We start from the raw sequence: 19,392 nt of genomic DNA, 5'->3' as shown, positions 1-19,392 counted from the left end.
GGAAATATATTGTACATGTATTTCTCATTGCCCTTTACAGTCAGATCCTGTTCAGCTGTCACTCCACCAGTAGGTAATAACATTTATTTCACAGAGCACTGTTTATCACGCTCAGTCCTCCCTGTAAACTAGAAATCACCACAACTTTAAAGGGACTCTGCCATCTGAATTTGGCGGGCTCTGTTAGCGGTCCGATGGGCGGTGTTTTCTGTTCTTTCATGCACCCCTTCATTTCCTGCTAGTCGCAATATTGTCTTGAATTTGATTAGGTTTCCTCCGTAATACACGCGTGCGCAATGCAATCTCGCCTTGCGCACGTGCAGTATGCTTTGCCCAACTGCGGGCAAAGCCGAAAAGCATTAGTGCGCATGCGCCGGCGCACTATGTCCCGGAACACAGCGAAAGAACAGCGGGCGGGTGCACAGGGGGTGGGAGGGGTTTGGGGACATGGAGCTTTATTTTAAACACGAGAAACTAAAAAAAAAAAAGGAATATTCATATCTTCTCTACAGCAAACGCTGCTGCAGGGAAGATATGAATGGCGGCTTCAGCACCAGATGCTGGTGCGTGTGGTACCCAGCACGGTGCGTGTGGTACCCAGTGGGCACTCGGGCAGCACACATGTGCCGCTGAAACGCACGGGCACACGGACACGGATAATTCCGGTACCGGAATTATCTGGACGTGTGCGACTGCCCTAACACACTTGTAGACACCATGGTGTTATGCTGAACTACCCTTTAGGAAATGTATTTGTAATTCATTGTTTTTGTAGTTCACTTGGTATAACTGGCATGGTTTTCAGAATAGGTAAAGTGTAACAAAAGTATAATACCATACTATATGCAACTTACACATAGACCCAATGTATATATAATACTAATGGACTTTTGCAAGGAGCATAAAAAATAGAGATTAGAATTTATGTTCGGTGGCCTTTAGGGTATCCAATGTAGATTGTTTGTCAAGAATACAGTACTGTATGTGTTAGAAATCCATCTATTGAAATTCCATCTGACTTTTTGGTGCCTTTCCCATATGAAATAAAATGCAAACATGTTAAGTCCATTTGTCTTTTATTGTTCCTCATGTCTTGTTTTTTAATGAATGTGGAGATATATTCTTTGATCATTTGCATTTGCTGAGGAATGCCAGAGGATTCTGCAGGATACATATGAACATAGCCTGACATTGCATCTCATGGCCTTACATGACACCAATGATTTAAAGAAGGCGTAATTAACTATTCATGCTCCTGCTATTCTTGCAATCTATTTATATAAGTGTTCTATCAATGCAAATACAGACATAGCTGCATGAACCTGTAATTGATTTGCAGATGTATTCATTATATTGATTGTATTATTCAGTACTATCATCTAGATCAGGTCACTTGAATCAACATAGTTGATGTCTAAAGGTACCGTTACACTAAACGATTTACCAACGATCACGACCAGCGATACGACCTGGCCGTGATCGTTGGTAAGTCGTTGTGTGGTCGCTGGGGAGCTGTCACACAGACAGCTCTCTCCAGCGACCAACGATCAGGGGAAAGACTTCGGCATCGTTGAAACTGTCTTCAACTATGCCGAAGTCCCCCTGCAGCACCCGGGTAACCAGGGTAAACATCGGGTTACTAAGTGCAGGGCTGCGCTTAGTAACCCGATATTTACCCTGGTTACCATTGTAAAAGTAAAAAAAAAAAACATTACATACTCACATTCCGATGTCTGTCACGTCCCCTGGCGTCCACAGGGTTAAAACTGCTTTCGGCAGGAGCACTGCTAATGCACGCGCTGCTGCCGAGAGCTTCCCTGCACTGACTGTCAGCGCCGGCAGTAACAACAGTGACATCACCGCTGTGCTCTGCTTTACGGCCAGCACTGACAGTCAGTGCAGGGGAGCTCTCGGCCGGAGCGCGTGCATTAGCAGCGCTCCTGCCGAAAGCAGTTTTAACCCTGTGGACGCTGTAGGACGTGACAGACATCAGAATGTGGGTATGTACTGTTTTTTTTTTTTTACTTTTACAATGGTAACCAGGGTAAATATCAGGTTACTAAGCGCGGCCCTGCGCTTAGTAACCCGATATTTACCCTGGTTGCAAGTGAACACATCGCTGGATTGGCGTCACACACGCCGATCCAGCGATGACAGCGGGGGATCAGCGACCAAAAAAAGGTCCTCATCATTCCCCAGCGACCAACGATCTCCCAGCAGGGGCCTGATCGTTGGTCGCTGTCACACATAACGAGATTGTTAGCGGGATCGTTGCTACGTCACAAAAAGTGTGACGTTGCAACGATATCCTTAACGATATCGTTATGTGTGAAGGTACCTTAACCCCTTCCCGACCTTTGGCGCATACGCTGCGTCATGAAAGTCGGTGCCATTCCGACCCATGACGCAGCGTATGCGTCATGGAAAGATCGCGTCCCTGCAGATCCGGTGAAAGGCTTAACTCCCATTTCACCCGATCTGCAGGGACAGGGGGAGTGGTAGTTTAGCCCAGGGGGGGTGGCTTCACCCCCCCGTGGCTACAATCGCTCTGATTGGCTGTTGAAAGTGAAACTGCCAATCAGAGCGATTTGTAATATTTCACCTAAAAAACTGGTGAAATATTACAATCCAGCCATGGCCGATGCTGCAATAGCATCGGCCATGGCTGGAAAAACTAATGTGCACCCACCCCACCGATCGCCCCCCCAGCCCCCCGATCTGTGGTCCGCTCCCCTCCGTCCTGTGCTCCGCTCCCCCGTCTTCCTGTCCGCTCCCCCCGTGCTCCAATCACACCCCCCGTGCTCCAATCACACCCCCCCACACTCCGATCCCCCCCGCACAGCGATCCCCTCCCCCGCACAGCGATCCCCCCCGTGCTCCGATCCACCCCCCGCACAGCGATCCCCCACCCCGTGCTCCAATCCACTTCCCCGTGTTCTGATCCACCCCCCGTGCTCCGACGTCCCCCTCGTGCCCTGATCTCCCCCCCTTATACTTACCTAGCCTCCCGGGGTCCGTCCGTCTTCTTTCCTGAGCGCCGCCATCTTCCAAAATGGCGGGCGCATGTGCAGTGCGCCCGCCGAATTTGCCGGCCGGCAGATTCGTTCCAGAGTGAATTTTGATCACTGAGATAGGTTATATCTCAGTGATCAAAATAAAAAAAATAGTAAATGACCCCCCCCCCTTTGTCACCCCCATAGGTAGGGACAATAAAAAAATAAATATTTTTTTTTTTTTTACTAAGGTTGGGGTAAGAACTAGGGTTAGGGGTAGGGTTAGGGGTAGGGTTAGGGGTAGGGTTAGGGTTAGGGGTAAGGGTAGGGGTAGGGGTAGGGTTAGGGTTCAGGATGTGCATACGTATTCTGGTCCTCTGCGGATTTTTCCCCAGAGGATTTGATAAATCCGCAGTGCTAAACCGCTGTGGATTTACCACGGTTTTTCTGTGCATTTCACTGCGGTTTTACAACTGCGATTTTCTATTGGAGCAGTTGTAAAACCGCTGCGGAATCCGCAGAAAGAAGTGACATGCTGCGGAATCTAAACCGCTGCGTTTCCGTGCAGTTTTTCTGCAGCATGTGTACAGCGATTTTTGTTTCCCATAGGTTTACATTGAACTGTAAACTTATGGGAAACTGCTGCGGATCCGCAGCGTTTTCCGCAGTGTGTGCACATATCACGCTCACTGTGGCGCTAGTTAACATTGTGCACTGTCCAGCCTCTCTCTATAATAATACAGTCTTTTAGACTGTGCGCACTCACGGTATGTTGAAAATCTCTATGGCGATCTGAGCAATGCGTCTATGGTCGTATTTACTCTATGTCCTCGGTGTTCTCTAGTGCGCATGTCTTCCGTGGTCTCTGCCTGGGGCATTGTGGGCGGAGCCCTATTATGACGCGTGCGGTCCAGTGGCGTCACATACGCGACTGTGAACCGCGGCGCCATGTTTTTTGGATGCCGTGCGTGATGCAGCTCCCGACGGGACTGACGGAACACATGCGCCGCCATTAGGGACACCTGATTTTGGACTCTGGGCACTATATAACTGAGCTTCAAACAACGCACTGCACTGCCCCCTGACGAAGCCGACGCAAAACGCGCGTTGGGGCCGCGGCGGTGACCCGTATACTCCTGTCCCATGGGTAAGAGACACTGAGCCGGATTCAATATGACAACTGCCGCACCTGGCACGTAGGTTCCCAAAAGTGGAGGCTAACGGATTGAGTACTAGTCTGATGGGTTCATATGGTGTTTTTCACCCTGATTTGTTGCACTACTGGCACTTTATGAATTTACAATTAACAGGGATCTATAGGGGTTGCCGCCTAGCAGGGACTGTTTTCAGTGCTATTTTTTGGTTCCTTGTTCGAATATTATATGTCTGTTACAATTTATTATTTATGTCTTTATGTATTCTGTTATGTAATTTACGGTTTTACTAATAAAGATTTATATTTGTATTTTGGATTAATGGGACTTAGACTCCGTATGTTCTGTAGTGTCTTTATGTATTTTTGGAGTGTCCTATACTATATGTTTATCTTGGTCTTGTTGCGTTAACACAGTACTATTAGGATGTGTATAAGACCAAGTACTCTGCTGGCCATTGTGGGATGGTTTTATTATATTGGCTTCTGTGTATTCACAGCAACCCCTGTGGAGCAAATGGACTTCTTAGAACGCGAAAAAGCGTGGCTTACTCAGCTGGACAGAGTATTCAGTGAGGAACCTGGGAGCACTGCTGATTTTAAAACTGGAGATATAAACAATTTAACATCTAAATATAAGGAACTGTTAAATAGACGCACCCGCCTATGGTGGAATCGTGCTTTTTTGGAGCACTATATTGGTTGTGGCCTCATTCCTAGAGGTTTGAGGGTTCAAGTTTTCCCGTCCTTTGTGGTAGAAGACCCTGATTTTGTTAGACAGTGGGAGGATGCGGCATCCGCATGTTTCAAGAGATTCATGGAACTCTTGTCCAAATCAAATGAGAACCAATTGAAAGAACTGGACACTGATCTTAAGAAAATACAGGACGAAATCAATAAATGTCTCACGGGAGAAATGGCTACCAAGTTCAAAAATGAGGTTGATATTTCTGTAAAAAAATGGGAGACGGAGCTGATACAAAATAAAACTAAAAAATACCAACGCGATCTGAGTGATCGACAACAAGATCGGGTATACAGGTGGCACAAACGAACCATATACAATAAAAAATTTGCTAGGGGCCGATCTACATCAGTGTCATCAGTATCCTCAGCTGAAGACAGGACACCCAGTATTGATACTTCCAAATCCTATTGGAACAAGAGAGATCATGTGAGAAATAATGATTGGAAAAGTGGAAGATCTAATAATAAGCGAAAGATGACCACCTCCCCACAAATGGAGAAAAAATCTAAAACCAGTAACTTAGAGGTAATTAACCTGTCCTCACATGATCTCTCTAAACCACAAAGAGAAATTTTGGAACTTGGTTTATCATTCTCCCCTACTAACAATTTTGACTTCTTTATAGCCCTGAAAGACTTACAGCTCTTTGCACGGAAGATTATCCTTAAGAAACTGCATCTACGGTCTACACTTTCCTCGGAGATAAGTGATCCAACTGAATTGGAGGCATTGCAGAACCTTCAAGAATTGGAATATGAGTCGTATCAGTCTGGGGTGAGTACCTCTCCACCTAATATCGCAGCCAGATGTACTACTTTTCCCCCCTTGTCCCTATGCCCTCAGGTGGAGATTTTTACAAAATTAGTAATGGAGGATTTCAAAAAGATTAATAACTATAAAAAAAGAGACAACCTCAACAAAGAGCAGAGGCAGGCTTTAACTGAAATCAAAATGTGGGATGATGTGATAATTAAGCCTGCGGACAAGGGGGGAAATGTGGTCATCTGGCCTGTGGAGAGGTACGAGAAGGAGGCCTTTAGACAACTAAAAAACAAGGAAACATATACCCAGTTGGCACACAACCCCCTCCCAAAATTTCAGAGCGAACTCCAAGGGATTTTGGAGGAAGCATTTGAAAGGGGGATAATCACTAAAAAGATGTTGGGGGGATTGCTGCCTCCTCACCCAGTTATACCCACGTTCTACCTTCTCCCCAAGGTCCACAAAGATCCTGTCTTCCCACCAGGGCATCCTATTGTCTCTGGCATAGGAGGGCTATGTGATGCTACATGCAAATTTATTGAACACTACTTAAGACCACAAGTGGAGACCCTGCCCTCCTATGTCAGGGACACTACGGACGTCCTTAAACGGGTTGATGGCCTTATCGTGGAGGGGGATATGTTGTTGGTGACAGCAGACATTGAGTCTCTGTACACTAGCATACGGCATGTAGATGGCATGAGGGCGGCTAGATTTTTTCTGGAGGCGAGTAATTTGGAGGCCGATTTACGTGAGCTGATTTTGGAGTTGTTGGATTTTATTTTAACGCATAATTTTTTTTTGTTTTTTTGTTTTTAAAGATCGTTTTTTTCTCCAGAGACAGGGCACTGCAATGGGGGCGGCCTGTGCGCCTTCGTATGCTAATTTGTTTTTGGGATTTTGGGAACGGGAAATTTTTCATGGCGGAGCACAGGCCGCCCCCCAGATCCTTGGTTGGTATAGATACATCGATGACGTCCTCTTTATCTGGCATGGCCCTGTCTCTGGACTTCAAGACTTCATGAGATGTCTTAATCACAACGACTCCAATATCAGGCTCACGTATGTATATCATCAGAAAGAGATCTCCTTCTTGGACATCACCTTAAAGGTACAGGGAGATGGCTTGATCTATACTGATATGTATAGAAAAGAAACGTCGGTCAATGCCCTCCTGCACTCTATGTCCTCACATCCCCCCTCCACGATAAGAGCCATCCCCATTGGTCAGTTCCTTCGGGCACGGAGGATCTGTACTTCTGATGCTATGTTTGAGGAGCAGGCTGTGGACCTTGGGGAGAGGTTTAGACAACGTGGGTATAGTAATCGCTCGATTAAAAAGGGTTATGTAAGAGCGAGAAAAACTAAGAGGAATGAGCTGTTGGTTGAGGGGAAAAAGAGTCATGGTAGGGAGAAAAGAGTGGGACACACAACCAAGATTTATATCTACGTATAACCACAAGTGGGGTCACATGAGATCCATCATTAATAAGCACTGGTCGGTTTTATTAACCGATGCAGTGTTACGGAAACATCTATCTGATCGCCCTCTAATGACAGCACGCAGAAGTGCAAATATACGAGACATTGTGGTACATAGCCACTATGTCGCGATAACCCCCAATCCTTTTGGTGTAGGACCACAGAAAAACGGATTTTTTCCATGTGGAAGTTGTCTGGCTTGCAAGAATCTAGTTAGATCCACATCGTTCACGTCATCGAAGGGAAGAAAGTTCCAAATAAGGGAACATATCACATGTAGCTCCACTTATGTGGTATACTACGCTGTGTGCACATGTAACAAGATTTATGTGGGATTAACCTCCCGCGAACTTCAGGTGCGTGTCCGCGAGCATGTGCGTGACATCATGGGTGCCCGTGACGTGGACGATGTGGATAGTTTGAAACCAATACCTAGACACTTCCGCCTACACCATCAATGTAATCCGAAACATCTTAAAATATGGGGGATTGATAAGGTACGTGCTGGCATTAGAGGAGGTGACTTAAAGCGCAGATTGGCACAATGTGAGTGCAGATGGATTGCTTTATTAAACACGATGTCCCCACGAGGGCTTAATGAACATTTGAGTTTCAGCTCCTTTTTATGACTTATCTCCTGATGTAGTTAATTTGTTTTTTACGTTTTATGTGTTTGTGTGTTGTAGTTTTACTTAATAATAACTTATTTATGTTTGTCTTTTTTTAGTTTTTATCATTTATCGTTCCTTTTATCACATAAATGCTTATGTGCCGAGTCCGGAGGATAGTCTAATCAAAATGACGCAATGGATGATTGAAGCAGTACCTTCATGTATTGTCATCGTGATCATGCCAATGACTGATACCGTGTTGGATGTGCGAATCTGTAGACATGTATTATGTTATTATCTCACTATTTGTCTTCACGTATATTTCTATAAGTACATCTATATGGTATTGTGATATTGTACTTTGATTGTGTATGTGTCACTGACTATTCTTGGCTGGTGACCTTCCTTGTGCCAGGTTTTAGTGGGGTTATATTTATATGATACTTGGTAGATTATGATCAGTTTTTGACACTAGTGAGGGATTCTTTATGACCCGTAGGAGTTAGGGTATTAATTGTGGTTGGGATTTATGTAGGTACTTTCCCCTTTTTGTTTTTTAGTCTTTTTCCTTTTCTCTCCCATTCTCTATATCACGCTCACTGTGGCGCTAGTTAACATTGTGCACTGTCCAGCCTCTCTCTATAATAATACAGTCTTTTAGACTGTGCGCACTCACGGTATGTTGAAAATCTCTATGGCGATCTGAGCAATGCGTCTATGGTCGTATTTACTCTATGTCCTCGGTGTTCTCTAGTGCGCATGTCTTCCGTGGTCTCTGCCTGGGGCATTGTGGGCGGCGCCCTATTATGACGCGTGCGGTCCAGTGGCGTCACATACGCGACTGTGAACCGCGGCGCCATGTTTTTTGGATGCCGCGCGTGATGCAGCTCCCGACGGGACTGACGGAACACATGCGCCGCCATTAGGGACACCTGATTTTGGACTCTGGGCACTATATAACTGAGCTTCAAACAACGCACTGCACTGCCCCCTGACGAAGCCGACGCGAAACGCGCGTTGGGGCCGCGGCGGTGACCCGTATACTCCTGTCCCATGGGTAAGAGACACTGAGCCGGATTCAATATGACAACTGCCGCACCTGGCACGTAGGTTCCCAAAAGTGGAGGCTAACGGATTGAGTACTAGTCTGATGGGTTCATATGGTGTTTTTCACCCTGATTTGTTGCACTACTGGCACTTTATGAATTTACAATTAACAGGGATCTATAGGGGTTGCCGTCTAGCAGGGACTGTTTTCAGTGCTATTTTTTGGTTCCTTGTTCGAATATTATATGTCTGTTACAATTTATTATTTATGTCTTTATGTATTCTGTTATGTAATTTACGGTTTTACTAATAAAGATTTATATTTGTATTTTGGATTAATGGGACTTAGACTCCGTATGTTCTGTAGTGTCTTTATGTATTTTTGGAGTGTCCTATACTATATGTTTATCTTGGTCTTGTTGCGTTAACACAGTACTATTAGGATGTGTATAAGACCAAATACTCTGCTGGCCATTGTGGGATGGTTTTATTACCTTTAGAATTAGGCTATGTGCACACGGTGCGGATTTGGCTGCGGATCCGCAGCAGTGTTCCATCAGGTTTACAGTACCAAGTAAACATATGGAAACCAAATCCGCTGTGCCCATGGTGCGGAAAATACCGCGCGGAAACGCTGCGTTGTTTTTTCCGCAGCATGTCAATTCTTTGTGCGGATTCCGCAACGTTTTACACCTGTTCCTCAATAGGAATCCACAGGTGAAATCCGCACAAAAAACACTGGCAATCCGCGGTAAATCCGCAGGTAAAACGCAGTGCCTTTTACCCGCGGATTTTTCAAAAATGATGCTGAAAAATCTCATACGAATCCGCAACGTTGGCACATAGCCTTAGGGTTAGGGTTGGGTTGGAATTAGGGTTGTGGTTAGGGGTGTGTTGGGGTTAGGGTTGTGGTTAGGGGTGTGTTGGGGTTAGGGTTATGATTAGGGTTACGGCTACAGTTGGGATTAGGGTTAGGGGTGTGGGGGGGTTAGTGTTGGAGTTAGAATTGAGGGGTTTCCACTGTTTAGGCACATCATGGGGTCTCCAAACGCAACATGGCGCCACCATTGATTCCAGCCAATCTTGTATTCAAAAAGTCAAATGGTGTTCCCTCACTTCCGAGCCCCGACGTGTGCCCAAACAGTGGTTTACCCCCACATATGGGGTACCAGCATACTCAGGACAAACTGCGCAACAATTACTGGGGTCCAATTTCTCCTGTTACCCTTGAGAAAATAAAAAATTGCTTGCTAAAACATCATTTTTGAGGAAAGAAAAATGATTTTTTATTTTCACGGCTCTGCGTTGTAAACGTCTGTGAAGCACTTGGGGGTTCAAAGTGCTCACCTCACATCTAGATAAGATCTGTTGTGAATTCTGTGGCAGAGCTCCCTCCTGTGGTCACAAGTGGTACTTCGGCTGATTCTCTCTGTGAGCTTCTGTTGGTGGAGGGAAGTGGTACTGCGGCTTCTGAGTTTCCTCCCTCAGGTGATCTGGTGAGGTCGTTAGGTGCTTCTCTACTTAACTCCACCTAATGCTTTGATCCGGGCTTCCTGTCAATGTTCCAGTGTTGGACTTGCTTTTCCCTGGATCATTCCTGTGGCCTGCTGCTCTGCATAGCTAAGTTCTTCTTTGCTATTTGTTTGCTATTTTTTCTGTCCAGCTTGTCTAATTTGTTGCTGGAAGCTCTGGGACGCAAAGGGTGTACCTCCGTGCCGTTAGTTCGGTACGGAGGGTCTTTTTGCCCCCTTTGCGTGGTTTTCTTTAGGGTTTTGTGTAGACCGAAAAGTTACCTTTTCTATCCTCGATCTGTTAAGAAAGTCGGGCCTCACTTTGCTGAATCTATTTCATCTCTACGTTTGTCTTTTCATCTTAACTCACAGTCATTATATGTGGGGGGCTGCCTTTTCCTTTGGGGTATTTCTCTGAGGCAAGGTAGGCTTATTTTCTATCTTCAGGCTAGTTAGTTTCTCAGGCTGTGCCGAGTTGCATAGGCAGAGTTAGGCGCAATCCACGGCTGCCTCTAGTGTTGTTTGGAGAGGATTAGGGATTGCGGTCTGCAGAGTTCCCACGTCCCAGAGCTCGTTCTATGATTTTGGGTTATTGTCAGATCACTGTATGTGCTCTGACCGCTATGTCCATTGTAGTACTGAATTGCCTTTCATAACAGTACAGGAAGCCAAAAGTACTAATGATTCTCAATAGAGGGAAAAAAGAAGTTCTGAGACCATTTTTTTTTCTTTGCACCGTGTTTTGCCTTTTTTTTCCCCTAGACATTTGGGTGGTTCAGTACACAGGTGTAGCGATGGACATTAGAAGTCTGTCTTCATTTGTGGATCAGCTCTCGGCAATTGTACAAAAGATTCAAGACACTATTGATCAGAAAGCTATGTTGGAACCAAGAATTCCTATTCCTGATTTGTTTTTTGGAGATAGAACTAAGTTTCTGAGTTTCAAAAATAATTGTAAATTATTTCTGGCCTTGAAACCTCGCTCCTCTGGTGATCCAGTTCAACAGGTTTTGATTGTTATTTCTTTTTTGCGCGGCGACCCTCAGGACTGGGCATTTTCTCTTGCGCCAGGAGATCCTGCATTGAGTAATATCGATGCGTTTTTCCTGGCGCTCGGATTGCTGTACGATGAACCTAATTCAGTGGATCAGGCAGAGAAAAATTTGCTGGCTCTTTGTCAAGGTCAGGATGAGATAGAGGTATATTGTCAGAAATTTAGAAAGTGGTCCGTGCTCACTCAATGGAATGAATCTGCGCTGGCAGCTATGTTCAGAAAGGGTCTCTCTGAAGCCCTTAAGGATGTCATGGTGGGATTTCCTATGCCTGCTGGTTTGAATGAGTCTATGTCTTTGGCCATTCAGAACGGTCGACGCTTGCGTGAGTGTAAATCTGTGCACCATTTGGCGGTATTACCTGAGCTTAAACCTGAGCCTATGCAGTGCGATAGGACTTTGACCAGAGTTAAACGGCAAGAACACAGACGTCTGAATGGGCTGTGGTTCTACTGTGGTGATTCCACTCATGCTATCTCTGATTGTCCTAAGCGCACTAAGCGGTTCGCTAGGTCTGCCACCATTGGTACGGTACAGTCAAAATTTCTTCTGTCCGTTACCTTGATCTGCTCTTTGTCATTGTATTCTGTCATGGCATTTGTGGATTCAGGCGCTGCCCTGAATTTGATGGACTTGGAGTATGCTAAGCGTTGTGGGTTTCTCTTAGAGCCCTTGCAGTATCCTATTCCATTGAGAGGAATTGATGCCACGCCTTTGGCCAAGAATAAGCCTCAATACTGGACCCAGCTGACCATGTGCATGGCTCCTGCACATCAGGAGGTTATTCGCTTTCTGGTGTTGCATAATCTGCATGATGTGGTCGTGTTGGGGTTGCCATGGCTACAAGCCCATAATCCAGTATTAGATTGGAAATCCATGTCGGTGTCCAGCTAGGGTTGTCAGGGGGTACATGGTGATGTTCCATTTCTGTCAATTTCGTCATCCACCCTTTCTGAGGTTCCAGAGTTCTTGTCTGATTACCGGGATGTATTTGATGAGCCCAAGTCCGATGCCCTACCTCCGCATAGGGATTGTGATTGTGCTATCAATTTGATTCCTGGTAATAAATTCCCAAAAGGTCGACTGTTTAATTTATCCGTGCCTGAGCACGCCGCTATGCGCAGTTATGTGAAGGAATCCCTGGAGAAGGGGCATATTCGCCCGTCATCGTCACCATTAGGAGCAGGGTTCTTTTTTGTAGCCAAGAAGGATGGTTCGCTGAGACCTTGTATAGATTACCGCCTTCTAAATAAGATCACGGTTAAATTTCAGTACCCCTTGCCATTGTTATCTGATTTGTTTGCTCGGATTAAGGGGGCTAGTTGGTTCATCAAGATAGATCTTCGTGGTGCGTATAATCTGGTGCGAATCAGGCGAGGAGATGAATGGAAAACTGCATTTAATACGCCCGAGGGTCATTTTGAGTATCTAGTGATGCCATTCGGACTTGCCAATGCTCCATCAGTGTTTCAGTCCTTTATGCATGACATCTTCCGAGAGTACCTGGATAAATTCCTGATTGTGTACTTGGATGACATTTTGATCTTCTCGGATGATTGGGAGTCTCATGTGAAGCAGGTCAGAACAGTTTTTCAGGTCCTGCGTGCTAATTCTTTGTTTGTGAAGGGATCAAAGTGTCTCTTTGGTGTGCAGAAGGTTTCATTTTTGGGGTTCATCTTTTCCCCTTCTACTATCGAGATGGATCCTGTTAAGGTCCAAGCCATCCATGATTGGACTCAGCCGACATCTCTGAAAAGTCTGCAAAAGTTCCTGGGCTTTGCTAATTTTTATCGTCGCTTCATCTGCAATTTTTCTAGTATTGCCAAACCATTGACCGATTTGACCAAGAAGGGTGCTGATTTGGTCAATTGGTCTTCTGCTGCTGTGGAAGCTTTTCAAGACTTGAAGCGTCGTTTTTCTTCTGCCCCTGTGTTGTGTCAACCAGATGTTTCTCTTCCGTTCCAGGTCGAGGTTGATGCTTCTGAGATTGGAGCAGGGGCTGTTTTGTCGCAGAGCGGTTCTGATTGCTCAGTGATGAAACCATGCGCTTTTTTTTCCAGGAAGTTTTCGCCTGCTGAGCGAAATTATGATGTGGGCAACCGAGAGTTGCTGGCCATGAAGTGGGCATTCGAGGAGTGGCGTCATTGGCTTGAAGGAGCTAAGCATCGCGTGGTGGTATTGACTGATCATAAGAACTTGACTTATCTTGAGTCTGCTAAGCGGTTGAATCCTAGACAGGCTCGTTGGTCGCTGTTTTTTGCCCGTTTTGACTTTGTGATTTCGTACCTTCCGGGCTCTAAAAATGTGAAGGCGGATGCTCTGTCTAGGAGTTTTGTGCCCGACTCTCCAGGTTTGTCTGAGCCGGCGGGTATCCTCAAGGAAGGAGTAATTTTGTCTGCCATCTACCCTGATTTGCGGCGGGTGCTGCAAAAATTTCAGGCTAATAAACCTGATCGTTGTCCAGCGGAGAGACTGTTTGTCACTGATACGTGGACCAATAAAGTTATCTCTGAGGTTCATTGTTCGGTGTTGGCTGGTCATCCTGGAATCTTTGGTACCAGAGAGTTGGTGGCTAGATCCTTTTGGTGGCCGTCTCTGTCGCGGGATGTGCGTGTTTTTGTGCAGTCCTGTGGGATTTGTGCTCGGGCTAAGCCCTGCTGTTCTCGTGCCAGTGGGTTGCTTTTGCCCTTGCCGGTCCCGAAGAGGCCTTGGACACATATCTCTATGGATTTTATTTCTGATCTTCCCGTTTCTCAAAAGATGTCAGTCATTTGGGTGGTCTGTGATCGCTTTTCTAAGATGGTCCATCTGGTACCCTTGTCTAAATTGCCTTCCTCCTCTGATTTGGTGCCATTGTTCTTCCAGCATGTGGTTCGTTTACATGGCATTCCAGAGAATATCGTTTCTGACAGAGGTTCCCAGTTTGTTTCAAGGTTTTGGCGAGCCTTTTGTGGTAGGATGGGCATTGACTTGTCTTTTTCCTCGGCTTTCCATCCTCAGACTAATGGCCAGACCGAACGAACCAATCAGACCTTGGAAACATATCTGAGATGCTTTGTTTCTGCTGATCAGGATGACTGGGTGTCCTTTTTGCCTTTGGCTGAGTTCGCCCTTAATAATCGGGCCAGCTCGGCTACCTTGGTTTCGCCATTTTTCTGCAATTCTGGGTTCTCTTCAGGACAGGTTGAGTCTTCGGACTGTCCTGGTGTGGATACTGTGGTGGACAGGTTGCAGCAGATTTGGACTCATGTAGTGGACAATTAGACCTTGTCCCAGGAGAAGGCTCAACGTTTCGCTAATCGCAGACGCCGTGTGGGTCCCCGACTTCTTGTTGGGGATCTGGTTTGGTTATCTTCTCGTCATATTCCTATGAAGGTTTCCTCTCCTAACCAGTATCTGGTTAAATGGAAGGGTTATGCTCAGGAAGATAATTCCTGTGTTTTTGCCTCTGATGTCCATGCTCCTGATCTTGTTCGTGCCTTTCATGTGGCTCATCCTGGTCGGCCTGGGGGCTCTGGTGAGGGTTCGGTGACCCCTCCTCAAGGGGGGGGGGTACTGTTGTGAATTCTGTGGCAGAGCTCCCCCCTGTGGTCACAAGTGGTACTTCGGCTGATTCTCTCTGTGAGCTTCTGTTGGTGGAAGGAAGTGGTACTGCGGCTTCTGAGTTTCCTCCCACAGGTGATCTGGTGAGGTCGTTAGGTGCTTCTCTACTTAACTCCACCTAATGCTTTGATCCTGGCTTCCTGTCAATGTTCCAGTGTTGGACTTGCTTTTCCCTGGATCATTCCTGTGGCCTGCTGCTCTGCATAGCTAAGTTCTTCTTTGCTATTTGTTTGCTATTTTTTCTGTCCAGCTTGTCTAATTTGTTGCTGGAAGCTCTGGGACGCAAAGGGTGTACCTCCGTGCCGTTAGTTCGGTACGGAGGGTCTTTTTGCCCCCTTTGCGTGGTTTTCTTTAGGGTTTTGTGTAGACCGAAAAGTTACCTTTTCTATCCTCGATCTGTTAAGAAAGTCGGGCCTCACTTTGCTGAATCTATTTCATCTCTACATTTGTCTTTTCATCTTAACTCACAGTCATTATATGTGGGGGGCTGCCTTTTCCTTTGGGGTATTTCTCTGAGGCAAGGTAGGCTTATTTTCTATCTTCAGGCTAGTTAGTTTCTCAGGCTGTGCCGAGTTGCATAGGCAGAGATAGGCGCAATCCACGGCTGCCTCTAGTGTTGTTTGGAGAGGATTAGGGATTGCGGTCTGCAGAGTTCCCACGTCCCAGAGCTCGTTCTATGATTTTGGGTTATTGTCAGATCACTGTATGTGCTCTGACCGCTATGTCCATTGTAGTACTGAATTGCCTTTCATAACAAAGATCCTTTCGGGGTCTAGTTTCCAAAATGGGGTCACTTGTGGGGGGTTTCTACTGTTTAGGCACACCAGGGGCTCTGCAAACGCAACGTGACGTCCGCAGACCATTCCATCAAAGTCTGCATTTCAAAAGTCACTACTTCCCTTCTGAGCCCCGACGTGTGCCCAAACAGTGGTTTACCCCCACACATGGGGTATCAGCGTACTCAGGAGAAACTGGACAAAAACTTTTGAGGTCCAATTTTTCCTGTGTCCCTTGGGAAAATAAAAAATTCTGGGCTAAAAAATTATTTTTGAGGGAAGAAAGCGTATTTATTATTTTCACTGCTCTGTGTTATGAACTTCTGTGAAGCACTTGGAGGTTCAAAGTGCTCACCTCACATCTAGATAAGATCCTTTCGGGGTCTAGTTTCCAAAATGGGGTCACTTGTGGGGGGTTTCTACTGTTTAGCCACATCAGGGGCTCTGCAAACGCAACGTGACGCCCGCAGAGCATTCCATCAAAGTCTGCATTTCAAAACGTCACTACTTCACTTCCGAGCCCCAGCATGTGCCTAAACAGTGGTTTACCCCCACATGTGGAGTATCAGCGTACTCAGGAGAAACTGGACAACAACTTTTGGGGTCAAATTTCTCCTGTTACCCTTGGGAAAATAAAAAATTGCGGGCTAAAAAATCATTTTTGAGAAAAGAAATTTTTTTTTTTATTTTCATGGCTCTGCGTTATAAACTTCTGTGAAGCACTTGAGGGTTCAAAGTGCTCACCACACATCTAGATTAGTTCCTTTGGGGGTCTAGTTTCCAAAATGGGGTCATTTGTGGGGGATCTGAAATGTTTAGGCACACAGGGTCTCTCCAAACGCGACATGGTGTCCGCTAATGATTGGAGCTAATTTTCCATTTAAAAAGCCAAATGGCGTGCCTTCCCTTCCGAGCCCTGCCGTGCGCCCAAACAGTGGTTTACCCCCACATATGGGGTATCAGCGTACTCAGGACAAACTGGACAACAACATTTGTGGTCCAATTTCTCCTATTACCATTGGCAAAATAGGAAATTCCAAGCTAAAAAATCAATTTTAAGAAAAGAAAAATTATTTTTTATTTTCATGGCTCTGCATTATAAACTTCTGTGAAGCACCTGGGGGTTTAAAGTGCTCAGTATGCATCTGGATAAGTTCCTTGGGGGGTCTAGTTTCCAAAATGGGGTCACTTGTGGGGGAGCTCCAATGTTTAGGCACACAGGGTGTTAGGGCTAGCGGAACGCACCGAGTAGAAATAGATATTTATTATTAATGGTGCGTTCGCAGCCCGGGGTCCACCGTGCAGGAAGAAGCTGCTGCTAGTGAATGGTGGCACAATATGGCGGTGTAGACTAGCTCTGTTACCTCACAGAGCAGCCGCGAGAGGAAAGCACTGCACCCTGTTAGCCTCACAGGAGCACAAGCTTACTGCCAAGCTGATAGCAGTCTGTGGTTAAGCAACACGCAATCTCCTCACCGGAGAAGCCGGTATTCTAGGGGCTTATTTCAGCCGGGTCCCTGAACACACTCATACAATCTCCTCACCGGAGGTGCCGGTATTCTAGGGGCTTATTTCAGCCGGGTCCCTGAACACACTTATGCTAACCACACTGGCGCAAAGCACATATGACTTGATACTAGCGCATGGCCGTGCGGTCATGCTCAGTTTATATAGCTGCAGCACAGGAAGTGGCTATAGAACTTTTGCCCTTCCAAGACCTGCCAAGAGGACCAATGGAATGTGCCGCAGAGCCTGAGCACATGACCCTCGATCTCCAACGGGAGATCTTGCCCTGGGCATGCTCAGTGTGTGCAGATAAGGACTTAGTCCCAGAGAAGTCCGCTCGCTGCTGACCAGTATAGGCTTTAAAGGCAGAAGCTGGAGAAGCAGCAGTAACTCTTCTCACAGAGTCAGACTGAGCGAGACGCTGGGATCGACGTCCCTGCTGAGCAGACTCCACTGCGGCTGGAGGAGAATGGGAGACCGCAGCGGAGATGGATCGAGATTCCCCCTGTGCAGCAGAGGAAACTCGACTCCTAACATTACCCCCCCCTCCTAGGGCCCCCCCCTCCTTGGGCCTCGCTACATTCGAAGGCAGCAATGAGCTGCGGAGCCCGAATGTGCTCAACAGGCTCCCAGGACCTGTCCTCGGGACCATAACCCTTCCAGTCCACCAAATAAAATTTTTTACCACGCACCACCTTGCACCCCAAAATAGCGTTCACCTCATAATCGTCCGAAGACGAACTCGATGTCCCAGCAGATGACTCGGAGAACCGGGACATATACACGGGTTTCAAGAGGGACACATGAAAGGTGTCGGTGATACCCAGGTGTGGCGGAAGGGCCAAACGATAGACCACAGGATTAACCTGCTCGAGGACCTTGAATGGGCCCAAGTAGCGAGGAGCAAATTTAGTGGACTCAACTCGCAGCCTGATGTTACGGGCGGAGAGCCACACCAAGTCGCCAGGAGCAAAGGTCGGGGCAGGGCGCCGATGTGCATCGGCGGAGGACCTCATTCTCTCCTTCGAGGCCCGAATGGCATCCTGAGTGCGGTCCCAAATGTCCCGTGCCTCCACTGCCCAGTCTGCCACCCTGGAGTCAGCAGAGGACACGGGCATAGGCACAGGAACCCGCGGATGCTGGCCGTAATTAAGGAGGAAAGGAGTCTGACCGGTGGAGTCGGCTACAGCGTTATTAAGGGCGAACTCTGCCCATGGTAATAAAGATGCCCAGTCATCCTGCCTGGCAGAAACAAAATGTCGTAGATATGTGACCAGAGTCTGATTGGCCCTCTCTACCAACCCATTCGTCTCGGGATGATATGCGGAAGAGAGATTTAACTCAATGCTGAGAAGACGACAAAGCTCTCTCCAGAACCGAGACGCAAACTGGGGACCCCGGTCACTGACAATTTTGTCTGGCATGCCGTGTAGGCGGAAGATGTGTCTTATGAACAACGCTGCCAAGGCCCATGCAGAAGGTAACCGTGGGAGCGGCACCAAGTGCACCATTTTCGAGAAATGATCGGTAATAACCCAAATGACGGTACAGCCGCGAGACTTGGGCAAACCCACTACAAAGTCCATTCCGACCATCTCCCAGGGCCTGTCTGCCACCGGCAAGGGATAGAGTAACCCAGACGGCCGTTGTCGAGGAGACTTATTTTTGGCGCATGAGACACACGCCAGAACCTAATCTCTGACATCTCGCAGCATATGCGGCCACCAGTACGTCCTCGCCAGCAGCTCAGATGTCCTTTTTGTCCCAAAGTGTCCACCCACCCTGGAGGAATGAGCCCAAGAGAGAACCTCCGGTCGCAAATTTATGGGCACAAAAGTCTTGCCCGGAGGCACAGACTCAAGCGACACCGGAGCCACGGTTCTCAAGCTCTCAGAAGGAACAATAAGCCGAGGCTCTCCTTCCTCCTCCTCAGATGACACAACAGAGCGAGAAAGAGCATCAGCTCGAATGTTCCTCTCCCCAGCGACATAATGGAGGGTGAAGTGGAATCGGGAGAAGAATAAGGACCATCTGGCCTGGCGAGAATTTAGCCGCTGGGCTGTTTGCAAATATAGCAAATTTTTGTGGTCTGTAAATACTTGAAAGGGAAAACGAGCCCCCTCCAAGAGATGTCTCCACTCAGAGAAA

This window comes from Ranitomeya imitator, chromosome 4 (assembly GCF_032444005.1).
Source record: "Ranitomeya imitator isolate aRanImi1 chromosome 4, aRanImi1.pri, whole genome shotgun sequence".
In the NCBI taxonomy this organism is placed as follows: Eukaryota; Metazoa; Chordata; class Amphibia; order Anura; family Dendrobatidae; genus Ranitomeya; species Ranitomeya imitator.
The sequence above is the reverse complement of the archived record's forward strand: the minus strand, read 5'-3'. Positions refer to the sequence as shown.